The sequence below is a fragment of the Salmo salar genome, chromosome 17, assembly GCF_965601325.2.
Source record: "Salmo salar chromosome 17, fSalSal1, whole genome shotgun sequence".
NCBI classification, from domain to species: domain Eukaryota; kingdom Metazoa; phylum Chordata; class Actinopteri; order Salmoniformes; family Salmonidae; genus Salmo; species Salmo salar.
In genome coordinates, this window is record NC_138307.1 from 15,735,050 (window position 1) to 15,745,860 (window position 10,811).

General features: G+C 38.8%; 1 long non-coding RNA gene across 5 annotated transcripts in view; it reads right to left on the reverse strand.

The window, feature by feature from the left end:
* Positions 1-10,489, reverse strand: part of LOC145861361 (uncharacterized) — a 28,265-nt gene extending 17,776 nt beyond the window's left edge. For 3 of the 5 annotated variants that reach the window (XR_014381102.1, XR_014381104.1, XR_014381101.1), the window contains exons 1-4: positions 7,521-7,594; positions 5,275-7,249; positions 4,488-4,907; positions 255-2,358 (exon numbers count right to left, since the gene is read on the reverse strand). This is a non-coding gene — a long non-coding RNA (uncharacterized LOC145861361). Of the gene's footprint in view, positions 1-254; positions 2,359-4,487; positions 4,908-5,274; positions 7,250-7,520; positions 7,595-10,154 lie in introns of those variants that run through there. The other 2 variants (XR_014381103.1, XR_014381105.1) reach the window with 2 other exon arrangements.
* Positions 10,490-10,811: the final 322 nt, after the last annotated feature.

Sequence of the window (10,811 nt, forward strand, 5' to 3'; positions counted from 1 at the left end):
TTCTGGATTTTCGAGGAGTTTGTATTTCGCGCCACGCCCTATCATTGGATATTGGAGCGGTGTTCCGCTAGCGGAACGTCTAGATGTAAGAGGTTAATGCAACCGCTGTGTCAGATTTCAAAAAAGCTTTACGGCAAAAGCACACTTTTCAATAATCTGAATACAGCGCACAGTCACCAAAACAAGCCATACAGATACCCGCCATGTTGTGGAGTCAACAAAACTCAGAAATAGCATGATAAATATTCACTTACCTTTGATCTTCATCAGAATGCACTCCCAGGAATCCCAGTTCCACAATAAATGTTTGTTTTGTTACAATAAAGTCAATATTTATGTCCAAATACCTCCTTTTTGTTTGCGCGTTCAGTTCACTATTCCAAATGCAGTAGCCGCATGCACTGGGTCCAGAGGAAAAGTCAAAAAAGTTGCTTTACAGTTTGTAGAAACATGTCAAATGATGTATAGAATCAATCTTTAGGATGTTTTTTTATCATAAATCTTCAATAATATTCCAACCGGACAATTCCTTTGTCTTCAGAAATGTAAAGGAACTCAGCTCGCTCTCTCGGCCGCACGCGTGTGACTGAGCTCATGGCTTTTTTCCAGACACATGATTCCAATAACTCTTTTTCTCTCCCCATTCACAGTAGAAGCCTGCAACAACGTTCTAAAGACTGTTGACATCTAGTGGAAGCCTTAGGAAGTGCAACATGACCCCACAGACACTGTATATTGGATTGGCAATCACTTGAAAAACTACAAACCTCAGATTTCCCACTTCCTGGTTGGATTTTTCTCAGGTTTTTGCCTGCCATATGAGTTCTGTTATACTCACTGACATCGTTCAAACAGTTTTAGAAACTTCAGAGTGTTTTCTATCCAAATCTACTAATAATATGCATATCCTAGCTTCTGGGCTTGAGTAGCAGGCAGTTTACTCTGGGCACAGTTTACTTCCGGACCTGAAAATACTACCCCCTACCCCAAAGACGTTAAAGTTTTGTATACTCACTGTACATTACATTTTTTATTGCTCTGGTATGGTGTATGTGAGGTATCACCTGTATTCATTTCAGTAACTCTATGCCAGTGGAAGGTTAAATAAATAGTCCATTCTCAAATCAAATTCATTTGGCTTCAAAATTGCTTGATTTAAAGGCATAGTATGTGACTTGGTAAGCTGACGGTTGGTATTGGGGAAATATTATGTCACCTGTAGGTACAGAATAATAATTTGTGTGTGTACGTGCATGTGTTATGGCTTCTTCTTTGCATCTTCACATTTGAATTATAGAGTAGGCATTAATGCAGATATCATGAACTGTAGCATATGCCCCCCCCCCCCCCTCCCATCCAGCACACACACACACACAGGATGTGTAGCCATGAATCGCTGATGAAATATTTAAACTGGGGTAATCATTTGTTCTTTCTTCTATCCTCCCTTTCTCTCCCAGTTCTGTCTCTCTTTCTCTCTCTTTCTCTTTCTATGTGAAGGTCTGTCGTTGTACTCTAGGGGAAACAGGGCGTGACATGCTGAGGTGATTCCACGGAAGACACTGGATGAAGAAAACGACAATTATATCACAGGAAAACACATGCACACACGCCTGCAGACACACTGCAACACCCCCCCCCCCCCCCCCCCCCCCCACAAACACACACACACTCTCTCTCTCACACACACACATACATTTGATTCTCATGAATAACCATTAAGCCATTTGCTAAGATTTCCCCCATTTTGACATGTGGACCTGTTCTCACTCTTACCCTGACGGATCGCTCCAGACACTTTTTCGGTCTTGTCTGAGGTATTTTATATTGAATGTCAGAATGGCCATATTCTGAATACACTCTAGCACTAAATCAATGATCATTTACTACGCTTTTCCATTGAAGGCCATATTGAGGTTAAATCAATGACTGGAGTTTTCAATTGATAAAAAACAAATGACTATCTCATGTTGAAAGTGCAAGTCAGTATAGTGTATTTACTGGTCAATGTATTCCCTATACTGTACTTTGACTTGTCTAGTCATTCCTTGTATTCATATTTTTTTGGTGTATTGTACCTCCTTGACTAATCAATCACATCATTCCATGTATTAGAAAAACAGTTTTGTGTTTGGTTAAATAAGTTATTCTGTATGTTTGTCTCTTTTTTAATGTAGAATATTACATCAAATCAAATCCAAACAAATCACTATCTCTGTCAGATCCATTAGCCTTTATCTTCTGTGGCCAGATGACGTGGCGAGGTCCACATCCTGCTGAACATCCAATCACATCTTATCGGTCCCTGCGGTCTGGTGTGCTGAGAGTCATCTGTGTGGTGGTCTTGGGAGGCCATTACTGTGAGTAAAAGATGTCGAAAATACATATTTTTGGTTGAAAAGATGTTTGAAATCGCTTAAGGATCCACCCTTTTTTTCAATTTTCACCTAAAATGACATACCAAAATTAAACTGCATATTCTTGATACCATTTGAAAGGAAACACTGAAGTTTGTGGAAATGTGAAATTAACGTAGGAGAATATAACACATTAGATCTGGTAAAAGATAAAGAAAAAAACTACATTTTTTTGTATTATCATCTTTGAAATGCAAGAGAAAGGCCACAATGTATTATTCTTGCCCAGGCGCAATTTGTGATTTTTGCCACTAGACGGCAGCAGTGTATGTGCAAAGTTTTAGACTGATCCAATGAACCATTGTATTCCTGATCAACATTTTGTATCAAGACTGCCCAAATGTGCCGAATTGGATTATTAATAACTTTTCAAGTTCATAACTGTGCACTCTCCTCAAACAATAGCATGGTATTCTTTCACTGTAATAGCTACTGCAATTTGGACAGTGCAGTTAGAGTAACAAGAATTAACCTGTTTTGGCTAGGGGGCAGTATTTTCACAGCCGGATAAAAAAAACGTACCCGATTTAATCTGATTATTACTCCTGCCCAGAAACTAGAATATGCATATAATTATTAGCTTTGGATAGAAAACACTCCAAAGTTTCTAAAACTGTTTGAATGGTGTCTGTGAGTATAACAGAACTCATTTGGCAGGCCAAAACCTGAGAAGATTCCATGCAGGAAGTGGCCTGTCTGACAATTTCTTGCCCTTCTTGATTATCTCTATCCATTACAGACGATCTCTGCTGATACGTGACACTTCCTAAGGCTCCCATGGGCTGTCAGAAGGCGGCAAAAAGCTGAATCGTGGCTTTGCAGGCTCTGGTTGAAAAAAAGTAGCGCGTTTGGGTAGTGGCTGGTTACAGTACTGTGAGACTCAGGCTCGTGCCCGCGTCGACCGAATGCTTTGTTTTCTTTTGTCTGTTTACCTAAACGCAGATTCCCGGTCAGAATATTATCACTTTTTTACGAGAAAAATGGCATAAAAATTGATTTTAAACAGCGGTTGACATGCTTCGAAGTACGGTAATGGAATATTTAGAAATCTTTTGTCACGAATTGCGCCATGCTCGTGACCCTTATTTACACTTCGGATAGTGTCTTGAACGCACGAACAAAACGCCGTTATTTGGATATAACGATGGATTATTTTAGACCAAACCAACATTTGTTATTGAAGTAGCAGTCCTGGGAGTGCATTCTGACGAAGACAACAAAGGTAATCAAACTTTTGTAATAGTAAATCGGAGTTTGGTCAGGGCTAAACTTGGTCGGTGTCTAAATGGCTAGCCGTGATGGCTGGGCTATCTACTGAGAATATTGCAAAATGTGCTTTCACCGAAAAGCTATTTTAAAATCGGACATATCGAGTGCATAGAGGAGTTCTGTATCTATAATTCTTAAAATAATTGTTATGTTTTTTGTGAACGTTTATCGTGAGTAATTTAGTAAATTCACCGGATGTTTGCGGGGGTATGCTAGTTCTGAACGTCACATGCTAATGTAAAAAGCTGGTTTTTGATGTAAATATGAACTTGATTGAACAAAACATGCATGCATTGTATAACATAATGTCCTAGGGTTGTCATCTGATGAAGATCATCAAAGGTTAGTGCTGCATTTAGCTGTGGTTTGGGTTTATGTGACATTATATGCTAGCTTGAAAAATGGGTGTCTGATTATTTCTGGCTGGGTACTCTGCTGACATAATCTAATGTTTTGCTTTCGCTGTAAAGCCTTTTTGAAATCGGACAGTGTGGTTAGATTAACGAGAGTCTTGTCTTTAAAATGGTGTAAAATAGTCATATGTTTGAAAAATGGAAGTTTTCGGATTTTAGAGGAGTTTGTATTTCGCGCCACGCCCATCATTGGATATTGGAGCAGGTGTTCCGCTAGCGGAACGTCTAGATGTAAGAGGTTAAAGCTTATTGCCACTATCAGATATGTCTATGTCCTGGGAAATGTTCTTGTTACTTACAACCTCATGCTAATCGCATTAGCACACATTAGCTCAACCGTCCTGCGGGTGAGACACCAATCTGTAGAGATCCTTATAAAAATAAGTACATTTTGCTCACTGGGATTCTTCAAAATCTTGTGTCCTTGAACGTGTGCAAAGCCTGGGCATCCAAGGCTGCCTCTGTAGAGCCCGGGTCGGTGGTGATCATGGGTCAGTGCGGATTCACGGGTCAGTGCGGATGTATATTCTAGTTTATTTGATTTGATTCACATTGCGGTTGCCACATGATGCTGGATGGTACTTCCTGAATGAGAAGAATCAGAGGGGGTTGGTTAGGTTAGCAATGCAGCTGAACACATTGTCTGAAAAGTGATGTACTGTATACCGAGTGCTGTACAGGACTTACAACACATTCAGATAGTACTGAAGCTTTGTGATGTGAAGATATGGCTGTTACTGCAGTGGTGTGGAGACTGCATTGTTGGGTCTGGTGGACTGACAGAGTTGGCGGCAGAAGATGGAGTAGCCTGGAGGTTAAAACATAATGAATAAAAAATAATAAAATATAAACTGTTAAAGTGTAAGATAAATGTCATGAACCTTTTGACAGCTTGTTATGATAAAAAGGATTTACAACAGGTAAAACTGGACAGGTGGATTAGACTGAAGATGTGTATGGTTGAAAACAATGCAATGTGTAAAGCACTTGTGTTACTTGTTGGAAGTGGAAGCTGGCACACAGATCACCCCAATCATAACACCCACAGAACATTTTGCTCTACGTAAATGCTTAACAAGTTCCTCTAGATGTGCAGAAATGCATTCAGTGTAACTGAGGTACAGTATCACATTGTATCATTGACGTCAGTGGAGAAGAATCTGCAACTACAGTACCTGCTCTGTGGCCCCACCTGGCTCCTCCTGGAAGTGGAGGTGGAACAACATGGGGTACAATGAAGATGAATTTTGGGTACCAATATTTGTAATTCGATATCAATATAACGGTAGCTGTTATTCTAGTAATTTTTTTTATAGTTTATATTGTAGTAAATTCATATTCTAGTTTATGTTCTAGTAAGTTTTTTATAGTTTAGATTGTAGTAAGTTCATATTCTAGTTTATGTTCTAGTAAGTTTTTTTATAGTTTAGATTGTAGTAAGATCATATTCTAGTTTATGTTCTAGCAAGTTTTTTTATAGTTTAGATTGTAGTAAGTTCATATTCTATTTTATGTTCTCGTAAGGTCATATTATAGTTTGTTGTAGTAAGTTTTTTTTATAGTTTATATTGTAGTAAAATCATATTCTAGTTTATGTTCTAGTAAGTTAATATTCTAGTTTATGTTCTAGTAAGTTTTTTATAGTTTAGATTGTAGTAAGTTAATATTCTAGTATATATTTGTCACAGTATCCACCGAGGATGGCGCCCCTCCTCGGTCGGGCGGCGCTCGGCGGTCGTCGTCGCCGGTCTACTAGCTGCCACCGATCTATGTTTCTGTGTTCTTTGTTTTTTGTCTGATCTAGACCGCACCTGTCTCTTGTCTGTCATTAGTGGGGAGGTATTTAGTTTGTTTCTTTGGGTTCGTCTCTGTGCGGGATTGTTTGTTCGTCAGCGGGCAGGTATGTGAACGGTCTGTGCTTTTGCACAATTCTCCCCCAGCGGATTCCTGCTAGAGGAATGTTGTATTTGCCGGGCTGCGCCCCGTGCGTATTTTTGTTTTCTCGGGGTTTACTGTGTTCTCTGGGCGCACCCTATGCCCTTTTGTTACGCCGAGTGGTTTTTCGGTGCAATAAATATACCGTTCTACGACACTACTGGACTACGTCTCCTGCTTTTGACTCTGCCCTTTCCTCCTGCCTTAAGAAACCGTGACAATATTGTAGTAAGTTCACATTCTAGTTTATGTTCTCGTAAGGTCATATTCTAGTTTATGTTCTAGCAAGTTTTTTTATAGTTATATTGTAGGAAGTATATATTCTAGATTATGTAATCAAGCAATAAAAATAATGTCTGAAATGTCTATGTCAAAATTTCTGATTTCCTTACCTTTGACTAAGTTTTTTAAAAAATTGTGTAGTCTTAGTGTAAATTTATCACAATACGCCTGGTGACTTTTTTTTTTCCAGGTTCCACCAGCTAGAGGTGGAAGGTGTTGATGGAAGTCCATCCATGTGCGTAATGTGTCCATTTTCATTGGAATTAGGTTCATAACTATCACTGGATTTCTGATTACCTCTGAGAATAACACTGCAACTAAAGCAGTTGCATCAAATTCATTACGCAGATGAAAAAGTAGTCCATCTTGATTTCCAGTGATTAAGTATATAAGAGCCTGACGGAAGTCTAGTGACTTTGATACCAGATTATCTAATTGAGCATATGAGAGAAATTCTGTCTTGCCCATTTTATTCTTGCAAAAAGACACTTTTAGACTTCCTGTTTTAATAGCAGACGCAATATTGGGATCCATAATTCTGTACAAAGGTTTAATATAGAGGTTTTCCATATTAACTGAAGAAATATAAATCCCAGAAATTATGTAAATGTTGTCCATTTCATTTTTTGATCTATTGTAATGCAACAAGTAATAAATTACACTAAGATAATCGTAAAAACTTTTGATGTAAATTACAATAGATGCTTTGGATGGTACATCCATTGAATCATTTACTAACATAATTTTTTTATAAAAAATACAATCTCCAAAATTAAAATGTTGCTTTAATCGATCAATCATTTTACTGATAACCTTTAAGCATTTCAATTTTCTGGGAACATTTTTTAAATTATTTTGAGTTGAAATTTTAATCTTCAAATTTGTTTTTTTTGTAACTTTTATGCCAATAAATGCGTTTTCATTTTCTTTGTACTGAAACACAAAAAATAAATGGAACAGAATTAGATTAACCTTGTTACATTAAACTAACTTGAAGATAAAGGGAGTGGCATGTTTTTCAAGCTTTCCATACAGTCATATGTTGACAAACACTATATGTGATCTTTTGATAAACAGATAAACAAACTCTTTTGATAAACAGACTATTGTAATTACAACATACTCTACATGTAGGTTAACATAGCTTTACCAGTTTAATTAACTGTCATCTAAATGCTCAGAATACGTTTTAAAAGAATCTTACCCCCATGTTGTTCCACTTCAGGTATTGGAAATGGACTGGTGTTGGTTAGGTGTTGGTTATTCATCAGCTTTATTGGGTGGTCAAATTGGGTGTGTCATGTGTGGGTGTTTCTAAGTCTACAGTACACGGATGCATATTCCTTCTTGTCCGCTCGCCTTTCTGTTCAGTTCCCTATGAAACTTTATAGATTAAACTTTATTTCATGTGCATTTGTAAAATCGCAACACACTTCACAATGAAAGATGGCAAACATTAGGCATTAAAATAAGTTAAACAACAACTTCAATCTCCAGGATCTCTCCCCTCTCTTCAAACAGGAATAACAACATAGTTAAGTGATGACGCCAAAGAAGTGAGTGTTTGGAGGATATACAGTTGAAGTCAGAAGTTTACGATGTGACCCAGTCGTTCTTTTTAAATGTTCCATTGCCATACTGGCTGGAAACGTTCTTATCCCTTGCTTGCTAGCTAGCCAACTGTGGCTAACTTACAGTCATGTCAAAAAGTGCAGCCAGAATAACAGCAAAGTATTTGCATTTGTTTAAGATGTTTTCTATTTACATTTATTTGGATACATCTATAACAATGAGCTAATGATGCACGATTTTAACTGGCATAGAAAATGTGCTCTCTCGACAGGACACTGTTGTTCAGAAGAGCTAGCCAACAACACAACTAACACAATCACTTCAAACTGAAGCTGGAAAGACAGCAAACTAGGTGCACTTCATAAATATTTTACGTTTTCGATTGATAATTATTTGTGTATATATCCATAAAAATGATGCTGATTCATGATTTCGACTGGTTGAGAAAAGCTGCCTGCATGTCTATCTCATCCCGACAGCTGGAGATCGAATTTGAATGTTGAAATAATGTTGCAAATGTCAGAGACAGACAGCAACGTTTGTACAAATTCTCCAGTGTTGAAAACTAACTGTGAGACGGCCCACAGTCCGGAGCCGAGAGGGAGACGGTCCGGAGCCGAGAGGGAGACGGCCCACAGTCCGGAGCCGAGAGGGAGACGGCCCACAGTCCGGAGCCGGCGCAGCCAGAGTCGTCCTTCAGCCCGATGTCTCCAGCGATGCGCCATAGCCCAGAGACTTCGGGAGGGGTAAAATTTAATAAGTATTTAGCGGGGGTGGACAGGTTAGGTTGGAGTAAGGCCGGAGCCTGACCCACCTCCGTAGTAGGAGGTTGGGGAGGGGGGGGGGGGTGTAGCACAAGAACCGTCGGTGACGGTGGCCACCCTCCCTCCCCTCCCTTTAGTTAAGATTTTTTTTGTGTGTGTTTATTTTTGTGTAAGGTGCATCCAGGGTCTGCACCTTCAGGGGGGGGGGGGGGAGGAGAGTACTGTCACGTCCAGTATAAGGGGTTATTTGTTATTGTAGTTTGGTCAGGACGTGGCAGGGGTGTGTTTGTTTAGAGTGTTTCGGGGTTTGTTGGGCTATGTTCTATGTTAGTATATTTCTATGTTTATCTAGTATGTCTAGTTCTATGTTTAGTTAATGGGGTTGACCTTCAATTGGAAGCAGCTGCTCCTAGTTGCTTCTAATTGAAGGTCCTATTTAAGAGGGGTGTTTTTCTATGGGATTTTTTGTGGGTAGTTGTTCCTTGTTTTAGTGTTTGTTGCACCTGACAGGACTGTTTCGTTTTGTTCTTTTTTTGTATATGTATTTAGTTGTTTTTCCTTCTTCAAAATAAAAAGATGAGTATACATATTCCCGCTGCGTTTTGGTCTAATCCATACGACAACCGTGACATTACCGATGGGTGGGGCACATTGATCATCAGTTATCATATAAAAAAACTGCAAAACATTAGCCTCCAACCTATGAAAAAAGCCTGTGATGGCCGGGCTATCTACTCAGAATATTGCAAAATGTGCTTTCACCGAAAAGCTATTTTAAAATCGGACACCGCGATTGCATAAAGGAGTTCTGTATCTATAATTCTTAAAATAATTGTTATATTTTTTATGAACGTTTATCGTGAGTAATTTAGTAAATTCACCGGAAGTGTTCGGTGGGAATGCTAGTTCTGAACGTCACATGCTAATGTAAAAGCTGGTTTTTGATATAAATATGAACTTAATTGAACAAAAAATGCATGTATTGTATACCATAATGTCCTAGGAGTGTCATCTGATGAAGATCATCAAAGATTAGTGCTGCATTTAGCTGTGGTTTTGTTTTTTGTGACATTATATGCTAGCTTGAAAAATGGGTGTCTGATTATTTCTGGCTGGGTACTCTCCTGACATAATCTAATGTTTTGCTTTCGTTGTAAAGCCTTTTTGAAATCGGACAGTGTGGTTAGATAAAGGAGAGTCTTGTCTTTAAAATGGTGTAAAATAGTCATATGTTTGAAAAATGGAAGTTTCTGGATTTTCGAGGAGTTTGTATTTCGCGCCACGCCCTATCATTGGATATTGGAGCGGTGTTCCGCTAGCGGAACGTCTAGATGTAAGAGGTTAATGCAACCGCTGTGTCAGATTTCAAAAAAGCTTTACGGCAAAAGCACACTTTTCAATAATCTGAATACAGCGCACAGTCACCAAAACAAGCCATACAGATACCCGCCATGTTGTGGAGTCAACAAAACTCAGAAATAGCATGATAAATATTCACTTACCTTTGATCTTCATCAGAATGCACTCCCAGGAATCCCAGTTCCACAATAAATGTTTGTTTTGTTACAATAAAGTCAATATTTATGTCCAAATACCTCCTTTTTGTTTGCGCGTTCAGTTCACTATTCCAAATGCAGTAGCCGCATGCACTGGGTCCAGAGGAAAAGTCAAAAAAGTTGCTTTACAGTTTGTAGAAACATGTCAAATGATGTATAGAATCAATCTTTAGGATGTTTTTTTATCATAAATCTTCAATAATATTCCAACCGGACAATTCCTTTGTCTTCAGAAATGTAAAGGAACTCAGCTCGCTCTCTCGGCCGCACGCGTGTGACTGAGCTCATGGCTTTTTTCCAGACACATGATTCCAATAACTCTTTTTCTCTCCCCATTCACAGTAGAAGCCTGCAACAACGTTCTAAAGACTGTTGACATCTAGTGGAAGCCTTAGGAAGTGCAACATGACCCCACAGACACTGTATATTGGATTGGCAATCACTTGAAAAACTACAAACCTCAGATTTCCCACTTCCTGGTTGGATTTTTCTCAGGTTTTTGCCTGCCATATGAGTTCTGTTATACTCACTGACATCGTTCAAACAGTTTTAGAAACTTCAGAGTGTTTTCTATCCAAATCTACTAATAATATGCATATCCTA